The sequence below is a fragment of the Vulpes vulpes genome, chromosome 1, assembly GCF_048418805.1.
Source record: "Vulpes vulpes isolate BD-2025 chromosome 1, VulVul3, whole genome shotgun sequence".
In the NCBI taxonomy this organism is placed as follows: Eukaryota; Metazoa; Chordata; class Mammalia; order Carnivora; family Canidae; genus Vulpes; species Vulpes vulpes.
In genome coordinates this window covers 115,908,036-115,923,487 of record NC_132780.1, presented here as the reverse complement: position 1 = coordinate 115,923,487, position 15,452 = coordinate 115,908,036, and positions in this window count along the sequence as shown.

The window sequence follows — 15,452 nt, the reverse complement described above, 5'->3', positions numbered from 1 at the left end:
TATCAACCTTGGTCTCCGAACCCGAGGGCCCTGTGTATCTGTGTGATGCCCAAGATTCTGACATTCATGTTACTGATGGAGTTCGCTGGGCTCCCCCTGGCTTCATCCAAGAAAGGAAGGTGTGCCCATAAGAGAAACCGAGGCGTGCACACTTACAGACCAGGACCAGGACCCGAGCCAGTGAACTAGAGGCGCTGACTTCAGAGATGAGTTGTGGGCAGGACAAAAAGTCTTGGACAATAGGCCAACTTTCCTTTGAATGAGGTTCTCTTCCTGAATCTGATTTCTTCCGTCTTTGTTTATCTGGACTGAGACTTTGTTGAACTCTGGCTTAGTTTTTCCAATCCAGCAGAGTCAGAGGAGACCAGAGGAGTGAGCGTTCTTGTGACTCTTGACCCACCATGGAAACCAGCAATGCAGAGAAGGGTGAGCCCCAGTTACCTGACCCTGGGAAGGGGTTCGTTGACACTTGCCTGGAGTCCCCAACTCATTATCAAGTCTTACTGTTGACCTATCCCTCTTCCTTCCCTCCCTCTGTCTGTTCCTGCATCTATTTGAAAGTCCCGAAGGCCTATGAAGCACCAGACTCAGCACCAGGCTCTGGGGATACAAGGGTGAATGATCATAGACCCTGCCTTCAGGCAGTCAGAGCTTGCTCTCTGGTGAAGCTACATTCTGGGGAAAGCAGGTGGAGGGTCTCCATTGACCCGCCTCTAGGGCTGCCCTCTACCTTGGGCATGTTTCCTGGTGTATGTCCTGAAAATCTGCTCCTACCCCAGGGGAACATCTTCTGCTTCCTTCCAGGAAAGCACCTGGAGCATTCCACACTGTCCAGGCTCCTGGCCTCCACCCTCCCCTTCTCCCTGCAGGGTGCTCCATCTCCAATCAGTCTCCTCTCCTCCCTGGGTTCCACCCATTCCCAGCTGGAAACCATGACCCATGCACCCCCTACAGCCCACCTCCAGCCTCTTAGAAAACATACATGTCATCAACCTCACTCTGCCCTAATTCAACCTGCCCTTTGAGGCTCAGGTCAAGAGACACCTCCTCCACCTCCTTTCAGTGGTCCCAGGGACTGTAGCCAAAGAAGTTGCAATACCTCTGTGTGTCCCAGGTAGGGTGCACAGTAGGACTGGCAGAGTGTTTCCAAAACCAGCTGTCCAGGTAGAGGAGCCAGGGCTAGGAGAGCTGAGAGCAGCTAGTAGAAACAGCACAAAGAGGAGGACATGGGGGTTTGGGCTATGAAAAATTTACAGTCTATGTTTCCATGGTTTGTATAGGTGGGTGAAAGCCAGAGGTAGGACCTGTCTTATAAAATGAGAAATCCCAAGAAACTTAGACTAAGTTTAAAAAAAAATGGTTAAAGAATGTCTCTGTTTCTAAGCAGTCTGGAAAGGAACACGGTCAAGTCCATTTTGACCAGTGACGCTCTCCAGAGCTATTTGAGGGTGATGATTAATAGACTATGGTGAAAAAGATAAGTAGGGCCAGATTCAATTTGGTTTGGTGATCTATGGAAAATTGCTCAATCTCCATAAGCCTCAGTTTCCTCCTCTGTAAACAAGAACCATAGTGCCCCCTACACCCCCCTCCCCACTGCCTTGTAGGCTGATGAGGATTCAGGGAACTAATTTGTTTGGTAAGCTGTTAAGCACAGCACCTGGAACACAGGAAGGGTTCCATACATCAGTAATCATATTGATAATAATATTAATTCAAGAAGTATGGGGCGCCTGGGTGGCTCAGTGGTTGAGCGTCTGCCTTTGGTTCAGGTTGCAATCCCGGGGTCCTGGAATCCAGTTCCGTGTCTGGCTCCCTGTGGGGAGCCTGCTTCTCCTTCTGCCTTTGTCTCTGCCTCTCCCTCTGTGTCTCTCATGAATAAATAAATAAAATCTTAAAGAAGTAAAAGGAAAATAGGAGGAGACTATCCCTCTTCTACGTCATGCATTTGGGAGGAATAAAGCCCTGGTCTCTGGATTCCAAGGCCAAGGTTCTAGCTACCTTCTTTATCCAGTCATATGCAAATGATACACGAATATGAGAACAAAATATGCCTGCAGAGAAGTGGCCACTGGACCAAACAGCCCCTGAGAAGGCCTTGGAGGATTGTGAATGACCGACGAGTCTGTCCAGGGAACCTTCCCAAAGTCCATCGAGGAGCCTCCTTCCTGGGGCTCCATCTGGAAGCCCAGCTGGTATGGCCACTCCCTGAGCAGGCCCCAAACAGAGCTGAGCAGGCCAGGGGTGAGGAGCAGGTCTGGGCCAAGCTCCTAGGGCCACCCTGAGCCTTGAAGACAGTCGTCGGTTTCTGTAGCACAGTATGAACCTCTGTGGTCAGTTAGGTGCTAACTCACATCTCTTTTGCAGAGTCTAAAAGGAACCACTAGTTTTCCCCCCCGACTTTTGCAGTTGTGGGCTGGACAAGCTTGGCCAGCTCTGATGCAGACGGGTGCTGGGGAAGGGATTCCATTTGCATCTAAAGGGGAAAGAAGTGCTGGCCTGGAACATAGAGCACGCCCCAGATGCCCCAAGTCCTCTCATGGCCCAGCCTTCCTCTCACCCTGCAAGCCCACTGTAGGGTCCCCTGCTCCAGCCAGAAGCCTGCAGCCTGGCAGGGTCACAGCACTGGGTGCCGGGGGAGTGGTCCCACTTTCCACAAGACCCACAACAGGAAGCATGACCTGAGGCACAGAAGAATCTCCCGGCAGTGCCTTTGAGCTTCAGCCTCTCTCAGAAGTCTTCCCTCTGGCTCAGAAGTGGTGAGGAGCTTCAGGGATATCACAGCTTCCTCTCCCTCCCCCTCCCTGCCTCTAATCAAGCACAACATCCTGCAGCTGCCAGAGAGGCGACGTTTTGGCCAAGGGCTCCCACTCTCTACCTCACAGACCAGCACTTCCTGCTGGCTGTTGAGGGGGGGGGGGCGGGGAGGGAGACCCCTGACTCCTACAGGTCCACAGAGGGCTGAGGGAGCAGGGAGACAGGAAGTAGGGGAAAGGAGGGGGCACCTGGAAGAGCCTGCCCCCATCCACCATTTGCCATAGCAAAACCCACCTCATAGCAGAGCTATGGTTGTTCCAAAGCCCTTGTGGAGAGAACTGCCTCAGAAAATAAAAGATTCAACAGGAAAGGAATGTGTATAACCTCAGGATTTTGGATGTCTGTGAACTGCAGGGCTTGTTGGCTGAAACTGGCTCAGGACAAATGCAAATGAGGAGATTTGGGGGGTAGGATTGCTGACTGTTGTTCTAAGCTCCATCAGGTGAGGTGACTCGGAGGACCTCCCCTACGGAGGCTGTCAAGGGGTTCAGTGGACCATGGGAAATTTCCTTTGCCTTCTCAGCTGTGAAAATAGGACAGAGACCCCCCAGGAGAGGTTGGAATGCAGAGTCAGAAGAGAAGTCTGGGAAGAAGCAGCTGATCTTTCCTAAGTTTGGGCCTCTCTGGCATCTACTCACAGCCCGCCCCCCAACACCACTCCCCTCTTTTCTCTATCCTAGAGGTGATTATACTATCCATCCATCCCCAGGCTCCATCTGCCTTGAGAAAGGTATCTTCTATCCCTGGGACCTTACTTCCTACTTCCTGCTACCCAGAGCCCTCAGCATCCCAGACAACTAGGATGGGGAATTGCAGTACAAAGAACTTATCATTCCAAGAAGCTCCTCACCATTAAGAGCTCTTCCTCCCCGACTGAAAAGAATGCCACACCTAGATGATTTCACAGAGAAACTATAACAAGCCTTTAGAGAGCAGATCATTTCAATGTTACTTAAAATATACAAATAACACAAAAGAAAACTTCCAAATTAATTTTATGAAGTGAATTTCAAACTGATATAAAAATGATTAAGATTGCACATGGTAAAAGAAAATCAGATCCTAATCTCTTATAAATGTGGAAGGAAAAGTTCTTTTTTAAAAGATTTTATTTATTTATTTACTCATGAGACACACACACACACACACACACACACACAGAGCGAGAGAGCGAGAGAGCGAGAGAGCGAGAGAGAGAGAGAGAGAGAGAGAGAGAGAGAGAGGCAGAGAGACAGGCAGAGGGAGAAGCAGGCTCCATGCAGGGAGCCCAACGTGGGACTGGATCCCAGGTCTCCAGGATCATGCCCTGGGCTGAAGGCGGCACTAAACCGCTGAGCAACCCAGGGATCCCCTTGAAGGAAAAATTCTAAATAAAAATTGTCACACAAATGCCAAGAGCATGTTACGCAAAATACATAAGCACCAGGTACAATCTATTCCTCAATCTCAAAGATGATTCAATGCCAAAAAATTCATTTGCATTAAGTACTATATCTACATAGAAAAAGCAAATGGTCATTTTCTTTGATGCTGAAAAGAAAATTCAATCCCATGGCTGATTTAAAAAAATACCACTCAGCAAAATAAAAATCAATTTTTTTCTTAATATAATTACACTCACACTCACTCACACACACACACACACACACACACACACACACACACACCGGCCCCAAAGCCAACATCTTTTTTGATGGGAACACACTAGAGGTATTCCCACTAAAATCAGGAATAAGACCAGGTACTCACTATTGCTGCAATTAATCACTTATCAGGAGGATTAGCCAATTTGATTAGATAAGAGGAGCTGTTAGAGGCATAAGAATTAGAAATAAAGGTATAAAAACTATCTCTAGTTATCAATGTTAAATCAGCAAGGTATAAAATTAATATAAATAAACAAATAGTCTTCCTATATATCATCAACCAGTTAGAAGATATTTGGAAGAGAACCCTCATTCACAATAGCAGCAAAAAAGAGAGAGAGAGAGAGAGAGAGACAGAAAGAGAAAGAAAGAAAGAAAGAAAGAAAGAAAGAAAGAAAGAAAGAAAGAAAGAAAGAAAAGAGGAAAGAAAGAAAGGAAGGAAGAAAGGAAGGAAGGAAAAGAAAAGATACTTAGGAATAAATTTAACAAGAAATGTGCAAAAGCCACAAAAAAAAAAAACTTTCCTAAATGAATCAGCTATTCAAATATACTTTTAAATTAAACCATACAAATACTAAAAGAAAACATGGGTGAATTGCTTTAAAACATGGAAGTGTAGACAATCTTTTTAACTGTGACTCAACATCTAGAATCAATAAATAATTTGGTGAATAATCTGACTACATAATTTTTTTAAAAAAGACTTGCATTAAAAAAAATCATAAAGGTGAAAAGACAAATGACACAGTAGGAACAAATATTTGGAACTTATTTCACAGCCAAATGATTCATCTCCTTAACTAAAGAGTTCCCAGAAATCAAAAAAGAAAAAGACCAACAATCCTAAACATGCCAAGATACACGAACTGATGGTTTATAGAAAAAGGAATACAAATGTTTCTTAAACATACGGAAAAAATCCTCAACTCCAGTTGTAAAGGGAGAGATGCACATTAAAGCTACACTGTAGGAGGCACCTGGTGGCTCTGTCCCTTGGCCTGACTCTTGATTTCGGCTCAGGTCATGATCTCAGAGGCCTGGGATCAAGTCTGGGTGGGGTTCCTGGCTCCCCAGGGAGTCAGCCAGAGACTTTACATATACACTCTCACCCTCTCCCTCTGCCCTCCCCTCATGCTGGCTCTCTCTCAAAATAAAAATAAAAATAAAACAAAATAAACTACACAGTGATACCATGTCTCCCCCATCCCCCATTGGATTGGGCAAATTGGAATTGTAACAGTAGGCTTTACTAGTGAGGCTGTGGAGAAGCGAGTGCTGCTACAGAATGTTGTTGGGAATATGAAATGATATCATTCCTTTGGAGCAGAATTTGTCAGTATCTATCACGACCACAGCTGCATTTACCCTTTGACCCAGGAGTCCCACTTCTGGAAATCTTCTCTAAGGATATAACTTCGCAAACATGAAATGTCATATGCACAACGTTACTCATGGAGGCATCATGGATACTAGCAAAAAAAACATGAAATGGCTCAATTTTCCACAAGAGTCTTGTTGAATACACTGTGACACCCAGTCTCTTATTGAGTAAACTCTAGTACCTTCATGGGAAGCACACAAAGCAACCGTAAAAAGAATGAGAGTAATCTCGATGTCTGAATATGGAGCCATCTCCAGACTTGTTAAGAGAAAACATGTGGTCCGAAAAGAATGTATAATAGGTGACCCACATGGGAAAGGATAGAGGGGAATAAGAAGACGAGCACAATCTCACCTATGTTTATAATAAGAAACACTGTAAGAATTAATCAGAACTCAATTTTTTAAATTAGTTAACAGATGGCAGAGGAGGGGTGGAGAGAGAGGGGACTGGGATGGAAGGGAAACTTCTTTGGATATAGCTTTTAACTTCTAGGATCTAAATGTTTTACATCTCTAAAAAATACATATTATATAAAAATAAAAACAGAAGGCCATACCTAAAACTGAAGGGAAAAAAAAAAACAAATTAATCTAATTGCATTAAAAATTAACAGCAGAACCACATAGAGAAATAGTTTAACTGAGTTTAAAACTTAGTATGTTGTATGCCCTTAGTGATTTATTCTAGGATAAATAAATATATTCTGGTCATTCAGTTTTCTTATTGTTTTGAAAAAAAATATATAACAAATATGTAATTATATTAAAGGTGTTGGTAATAAGTAATTATATTAATTATAATAAATAATTATATTAATGTTTCAGCATAAGAGGAAATAGAAGTATAAATTCAAGTAAATAAAGCCCTGTGACATTAAATTCAAAACTGAACTGTCAATACAATTGATTTTAAATCAATACATGATTTACATATATGCATAATATATGGATACATATATTCTTGAATGAATGGATTCTGGAGTCAGTGTATACAATATATTCTTTTAAATCGTATATTTAACCAAATATATATATTCCTTTAAATCATCTCCTGCAAGCCAAGGAGAGAAGCCTCAGAAGAAACCAAACCTGCCCACAACTTGATCTTGACTTCTAGCCTCCAGAGCCACGAGAAGATAAATTTCTGTTGTATAAGCCACATGGTGGTGGTATCTATGGGTGTTATACTCGCCTTAGGAAACAAGTATGGTGTGATAATGACATTGCAGTTACATAGGAAAAAATTTTTTGAAACTTTTAATGAAGTTTTTAAGTGTGAAATGTCATAATGTCTGTGATTTTAAAATCCTTAAAAATAATTTTTTAAAGGGTACATAATGTTGATTGCTCAATATAGGTGATATGGGTATTTAGTATTATCTATTTCTCTGTAAGTTCAAAGTTCATAGTAAGAAGTCAAAATTGAAGGGCAGGAAACAGGTCCAGCTGCGAGAAGGTAGGCACCAGGTGGGATGCACAACTAGGATGGAGAAGCCCAAGGACTAAGAGCCAGTGCTGGGGAAGAAGGAAGGGCAGATCCCTCACAAGGAGGCCCTGCCTATTTCAGGATTGAACTCAGGACCTCAGTCTTCTAACCCACCTGAACATGCCAAAAGGTGATTAGAATTCAAGGGCACAATGCATCAGGGGAATTGCCAATAGGAAGGCTGAGAGAACAGAACAATTAAAAATGAATTTGGTTAGGCTGTAAAACATTACTAATCTCAGTCGCTTACATTAACTACCAAACATTTCAGCATAAATACTGTTTAGCATAATAATAATTATGCATAAAACTGAAAAATACAGTTGGAAATATATAATTAATTTAAAATGTCATAATAACCAAAGGAGCTTTTCAGTATTTAGCCAAATTCCTCATATTGGGTAGGCAGTTCCTAGTCTGAGCTAAGTCTGCTTGATTCTCTGTCATAACAAATCTAGCAGCCCTAACACATTTCTTCGTGTCAATCAATCAACAAATATTGAGCACTTACTTTGCAAAACTGCTATGCTAGGCTTTATGGTCGATAGGAAAAAGAAAAAGTTTATTCAAGGAGTTCACAATCTAAGGAGAAAGGCTTAGACCTAAAGACACAGAACATAAAATATAAAGTAGGCTACACACGCGAATGATCGGCAGAGACCAGCAGAAGTAGATTTACAGGATAGTCATCTGTATCAGGTAAAAGAAGCAGAAGGTAGTTGTGTGGTTGAAGCAAGGATATCTAATCTTAGAGCAAGGAGATGTATCTAAATAATATAAAGGCACATGGGGAAGCAGTAATAAATGTTGGCATGCAGCCAATGCCTGGACAGAGCCGCGATGACAGTGTTAATTCACATACCCAGATTCATGTGCTCCTAGGCAACACTTCAGAAATATGGTGGGACACTCGGGCATGCTTAGACTGAATGTTTACAAACATATACTATGAAAAACAAAACATTACGGATGTGGATGGTGTCCTGGCTCAAGGACAGATATGATCGAAGTCTCAGTAAAAGTGGAGACCATTGATTTGCAAGTCCCCACCTGATCTCACAATGGTTGATGTGCATAGCCCGCTCCCTTGGTCAAGCAGGTCAAGTGGTAGACACAAATGCTTGGTGCTCCTTTAAAGGTAGCTGGGTACACCGTGCCTCCTGCGGGGCTGGAGGGTGAGTGGAAGTGTCAGACTGTGGCACACGTCATCCTGCCCTAAAACAGCCACACATTCTCTTGGCCTTCTAGAATCTAAACTACATTTCCAGAGTGTCCTAGAAGACTTCGAAAGAAAGGACAGACGTGATCTGAGGGATGAATTACCAAGAGCATGTAGAATTTTTCCAGTTGGGGGGAGACAGTCAAAATGGAGGTGTGGCCTCCAGAGCTTGATTTGGCTCTTGGTAAGACTTTCCCCAGCCCCTCCAGCAAGCCAAACCACCCCCTGCTTCACCATAACAATCGGCTGTAAAGATCATCACCAGCAAGGAGACTACACACAGAGCTAAAGCCCAGCATGGCTTATATCCCTGCTTATCTTAACTAGGACCACAAGTCCAAGGCTCCTAGGTCAACACTTCTCACTTGGGCTCTTCTTTCTTTAAGGCTTTAATCTGATCCAGTTTCCCAGCCTTTCTGCCCACCCCACTCCAAATGCTTCTGTTCTGCCCTCTGCGTCTCATGGATTGCCATCAGCAACATCCCTATCACCTTCAAAAGATAAAATTCTTCTTTAAATCACTTGTTTGCAAAGTATGAGCCTAGTCCAGCATCATCACGTCGCTTAAAACTTGGAAGAAAGGCAAATTCTCCTGGCCTATCCCAGCCTGACTGAATCCCAGTCTCTGGGGGTGGGGCCAGCAGTCCTCCAGGTAACAAGCCCTCCAAGTTGTGAAATCCTCCTGCAAAGACTCCCCAGATCCAAGAGCTGTTCATCTCACCGCCTTGATGGCCTTGATCACTGCAGTGGCCCACCTTCCTTCTTGCATGTTAATTAATCAACACATCCCACCCTAAAATAGCGATGAGGCCACCTTTTCTACTTCTTATCTTCAGCTCTAACTTCTAGTTTCACTACCACCACCCCGACATACATACCCTACTTCTACATCATCCTGCCTGGATTTCTTAGAGCCAATCCTCTTTTCTTCTACCCTAAAACAGTGGTCTTCCCATTTTGTCCTTTTAATTTCATATACCATCAGTTAAAAAAAATTAAGCAATGACCTCCCAAATGTGTGTGAAGTCTGTAGACCTAAGACTGTAGTAATATATTTTATACATTATAAAACAAAACCTGAGATTAGAAAAAAAAACCTATTATATAAAAAGATTTAAATAACAAATGTGGGATCTTCTTTATGTACCCCAATGACTCATCTTGTACAAATCGTGTTGCAGATATCAGCTTTGAAGGAATTAAGACATTGCAAGAGGCGTGCTTCTACAAGTTTCTAGACCCAGAGACACGTGGGCCCTCTGACTAGGAATACACGTTAGATTTTTGCAGTTGTGTGGTAGTAATACAGTGAACAACGTGCTCCTAGGAAAAAGTCCCAAGTTTGTAGCCTTTGTCAATGTCAGGGGTGTAAATACTCCCACGGTGGGGGAAGTCAAGCTGCCAACACCATGTCACTGAATGTGAAGTTTGAAAGGTGCACAATCGTCTCGAATCAGCCAGTTCTAGCTAGTTCCCGTGCTGGATTTTTGCGCCCAAAACTTCTTGATTAAGGTCTATTTTTCAATTAATTCCCTTTCTTCTAGGGAACTGGTTTCCTAATTAAGCATTTTCTAATTAACATGCTCCCTTTTAATTTCTCAAAGCCCCGGCTCTGGCTGGGGTAGATCTTCAGTCCTTCTGGCTTTGGTGGGGGCCTCCACATCTGATACAGGAGCAGATGGCCACCTGGGATTTGTCCACTTGGGGGTGAGAGCAGTGAGTGAGAGAAACAGTGACAGCCCTGCCTTGGAAATCCTTGCCATGTGGCCCTATGTCAAAGACATGGGCTTATGCAAATTCATCCAGCCTATACAGGGGGAAGCTGGGGTTTAGAGTTCTCCAGATCCCATGCTCTTTAACTGCAATTGCTACTGCCTCTCTGTTCCCCTCCCCACATGCAAACCCCAAACCTGACAGCAGTGAGTGGGTAGGAGCTCTTAAACTTTTAGAGCCAAATGGAAGTAAAAAATCTACATATATTTAGAAAGAGATACTGAGCGCCTGTGCACACACACACGCACACATGATGGGGAGGGGTAGGGCCAGAGAGAGAGAGAATCTTAAGCAGGTTCCAGTTCATATTTCTACCTGGGGTTCTATCCCATGACTCTGAGATCATGACCTGAGCCAAAATCAAGAGCCGGGCACTTAACCAACTGAGCCACTCAGGTGCCCCTAAAAAATAATTATTAAGGTGAGAACTTTTTAATGTGAATGAAGCATTTACATCATTCAGTTCGAACTGTACATGCACACTTCCAACTGGTTTATTAGGTAGGTACTGTTAGTATTTCTATTTTGCAGATAAGGATACAGGTTTGGAGAAATTAGATAATTTTCCCAAGGTCACAAAGCTAATAGGAAAAAAAATTTGGATTTGAACCCAACGAGGCTGACCCCAGAGCCCATGCTTACAGTGACTCATATTCTACTGTCTATCTCTGCTATCCAGTGTCTGTGGGGTAGCTGGTACTGAAGAGGGCTCTTCATGGGGTAGAAAACCCAGAGAAGTGTGCCCCTGTCCTCAAGATGCTTTCCAAAGGCTTACAGGATCCTTAAGAAAGCAAGACTAATGTAAGTGAAGTAATTAGAAAATCTTAGCAGACAGCCTGTAATTAGCTGTAATGTAATATCCCCCATGGCTAAGAAAAGTGCTTCCTGGTGGAGACCATGAGACTTAACCCCTGCCTCCAGAGCTATAATCACTCTTTTAAAAAATCAGAATCTAGGTCAGACGGGGCCCTCGGCCTGCAATCTGGTACTGTAATTCTCTCTCCCAAGGAATCCCACCTGACCAAATGACATAGACATAGAATAACTGTATGAAGTTGCATATTATGCACAGTTCTTCCCATTTTTCTCAGACTAATGAAAAAAAATAGTTTTAAACCTCTGTTTTAAAAGTTTCTGGTTCTCAAGTGCCACAGAAGCTGGGAGTCTGAGCTCTGACTTTTCACTGCATCCTCTCTCTGGTAGTACCGATTCTTGAAGGTCACCTGCTATGCATCCTAAACTAACAATGTGGTTAGAAGCCAGATATCCCTAGAGGAAGAGGAACTTTAGAAGTCCAAATTTGTTCCTTTTCCCACTGCTGTGGGATAAACTATCTGAAAAATCAATGACTTAAAACAATTGCTATTTAAGTATCTTTCACAATTTCTCTAAGGTAAGAAATTCATAGCTGGGTGAATATATTAATTTGCTAGGGCTGCCATGACAAAGTACCACAGAGTGGATGGTTTAAACAACAGAAACTAATTTTCTCACAATTCTGAAGGCTGGAAGTCTAAGACTAAGGTATTGTCAGGCAAGGTGGATTTCTTCTGATGCCTCTTAAAGTAACCAGATTAGGTCCAATATGGTGTCACTCATGCTAAGCCTCACATCAGCAAACCAATACTTCACCCAGTTTCCATGTTAGGCTTTTCCAGAAAAGGAAGACCTAGATCAACCAATCAGCACAAGTTACCTGACCTGGCTCTAAGACTTATCTTTGCTCCATATAAGGAAAGCAATTGTGCTTTGACCAGTCCGCAAATGCCCAGTACAAAGACCTTGTTCCTGCTCACTTTGGTCTTTAAAAACCCTCTTGCTTTGTACAATTCTTTGGAACTCCTTTCTAACTTCTAGACTGGATGATGTCTGATTTGCAAGACATTGAATAAAAGCCTACTAGACCAATAAATTGGCTGTCGAAAAAATTATTTTAACAGGTCTCTCTTCCTGCCATGTAGAGGGCCATCTTCTCCATAGGCCTTCACATAGTCTTCCTCTGTATGTGTCCACACCCTAATCTCCTCTTCTTAGAAGGACACTAGTCATATTGGATTATGGCCCACTCATATAATCTCATTTTACCTTTTTTTCCACTTTAAAGACCCTCTTTCCAAATAGAGTCACAGAAGCTGGAAGTCTGAGCTCTGAGGTACATTCTCAACTACTGATGGTTAGGATTTCAACATCTGAATTTGGCAGGGGGATACAATTTGGGTCATCACAATAAGTTTTTTGCTTCTGGTGTATTGACTGATGTCATTCCTTGGAACTCAGTTGGCAGATAGGATGGTCTGGAGGTTCCAAAATGTCTTCAGTTGCATGTCTGGTGCCTTGGTGAGGATGGCTGGAAGGTGAGCTCTCAGTTGACCAGAGAGCCTTCACATGGCATATTCATCCTGGCTGTCTTAGGGTGGTCGGATATTTTTATAGATACTAGTACCTCAAGAGAACCAGGCATGACTTTTTATGACCTATCCTCAAAAGCTACAGAGCACTGCTTCTTTGGTCAAAGTAGTAACAACCTGCCCAGATTTGAGAGGAGGGGACATAGACCCCACCTCTCAATGTAAGAAGTCTCAGTGAATATTGGGCCATTTTTTAATTGCTGTAAGTTATTTATAGTTCAGCCATATCATCTATAAAGTTTCCTACCACTCAGCCATCTTGACCCAAAGGAAAAGAGCTTGATAAACAGCATAGTTATTCTGTCTTATGGGTTCTTATCTACTTCTTGAGGGCTAATGAAGGTGGCTTGGGTTTATAAGAACCAAATGGTCCCTTTCTGGTCTTATCTGTCATTTGAACTCATTGATTCTTCAGAATCTTTCCTAGGGGTCCAAACACTCCAATTTTGGCATACTGGATCCCTGTTCACTAATTTGACTGCTGTGTCAGGTCATAGGAAGTCCTCACTTCCTATAGTCTCTATCCCAACCCCATCTCTTCATCATGCCTAGAGGATATTTTGTGGTGCCCTCTGTTTCCTTTTTTGAGCTATTTTACTGGACTCAGATCTCTCCTATATCTCAGAACTACCAATTTTCTACCATGCATGCCACTTGCCCTCCTCCCATCTCAGTCCCTTCTTTTTATTGTAAAAAAATTGACATTTCAATATGTCCTGACCCAGGTGGGGCAGGTCTTCCAAGAAAGACTGGAAAATTTGCTGAAAAGACTGGACAGCCCAGAACATGAGACCCTGTATGAGAAGACAGCATGAGGCACTGGCAATCCGATTTAGGAACAAAGCCTCAGTTCTCAGAATCTCTGCTCCTATCAGTTCTTGAATGGCATGTGTCACTTGGATTCATCCTAGTTCCCAACCCTTAGACATAATCTGGTTCCTGAATCCTGGATCCTGGTGAGAGAGAAGACTTTAAATAGAAACAAAGACCTATTCCTCTTCCTACTTTAAGACCCCCTTCTGACCTAAACTACTGATGATATGGGGGGAGTTTTCTACCTGTGTGAGCAACAGGCACCTGAAACTCACCATGTTCAAAGCTGAACGCAACATTTCCACCCCCAACATACTCATTCTTGTGCTCCTCATCTTAGTTGGTGGCATCCATCTAAACAGTCATCCAAGTTAGAAACCTAGAAGTCCTTCTTGACACCAAATTTTTCTTTGCCACTACCCAACATCCAATTACCAAGTCCTTTAATTTTTGGAATTTTCTCCCACTTCCACATCTCCAATGTCCCTGCCGGAATGGAAGCTTTCATCACCTGTCACTTGGAATACTTCAGTTGCCTCCTGTCAGCCCTTGATGTGATCCACCTACCACTCAGATATGAACCTGTTGTTATTTCCTTAAATCATGTCTGCAGTGCCTCTAAATCTATAAAATAGAGCCTAAAGATTTTCAGCAAAGGTGCTTCATTGAGCACTCAAGCTCTCCCACATGTGTAGGCCCTGCTTACATCTTCAGTCTACCTCTCTCCATTCACTCTTGTGCTTTATACATCTACTACCACAAATTGATTGTTCTTTTTCCAGCATATTGGCTATTAGCTGGAGTGAGCCAGGTGGTATCAAAAAGATTTTCCATACTCCTAGGCTGCTCTTTTGGCTAAAAACAGAAGAATGGGGGTGGGGGGAGTTGTTTATTGTTCTGGTTTGGTTCAGTTTGGTTGCCTGTTGGGGGTTTCAGGTTGAAGACTTTAGCATCCTGCAGTTTGGGACATACTGGAGGCAAAATCAAACAAACCAACCCAGGGAACTCATCATTGTGTCATTTGTGAAGTCTTGGGTTTCAAGGCAATGCACCTTTTCCTTTTACTTTGCAGAGTTTCTCTGTGTTTGTTGTGTTATATGAGGAGTTTTTTAGCTCTAAGAGAGAGAACAGGTGAGAAAAGGAGCTATCCTATCTTGGCCAGAACCAGAGTCCATTAATTAAGCTTTAATGAATAAATCAAAGAGGCTTCTTGAGAAATATTTAGGGGAAACACCAATTGGGTATTTTGAAGGATGTACACTCTTCTATTATGAAAAATGTTGAATAGAGGCTTCCCCAGTGAAGCATTACCCTGGGTTCTGGGATGTACTCTGCATATTGGAGTAAGCTACTCTCTATCAACAACTAGAGAAGAATTTCAAACTGTGAACACAATAGGAACCTATAAAACTGAGCACTGTCTTACAAATAATCTAGAGAGATAGTGGGCTATCAAGCTATCTTATATCAGGCTAGTTCTAGAGACCAGGACCACAATAATCAGTCCTATCTCTATCAAAAGTCAAAACAGTTCTAGGACATTCCCAGATGAGCTCTATCAGTTCCCATTGTGGAAGGGAGACCCAAAAATCTTCAGGACAGTTGAAGGTCTCAACTAGTAACAACCACACCTCTCCAGTCACTGATAGAAGAGACTTCAAGTTGGCAGCTGTAGGCAACCATATGGAGCAGCCCTTAATGGATAAGAAAATAAGAAGCCTAGGACAGCCAAGACTGGGAAAGCATTGTTTGGGAGATACGCTAGTTAGGCTTTAGTAAAGGCAGTATTCAGAATCCCTCAGTCCTTATCCTAGCCCACCTTCTGCAGCTGGGAGTGATGGGTTGGGAAGGATGGAAATGGGAGGAGTTACTTAATGAGTCCTTAGGGGTGGAATATCATCCATCCA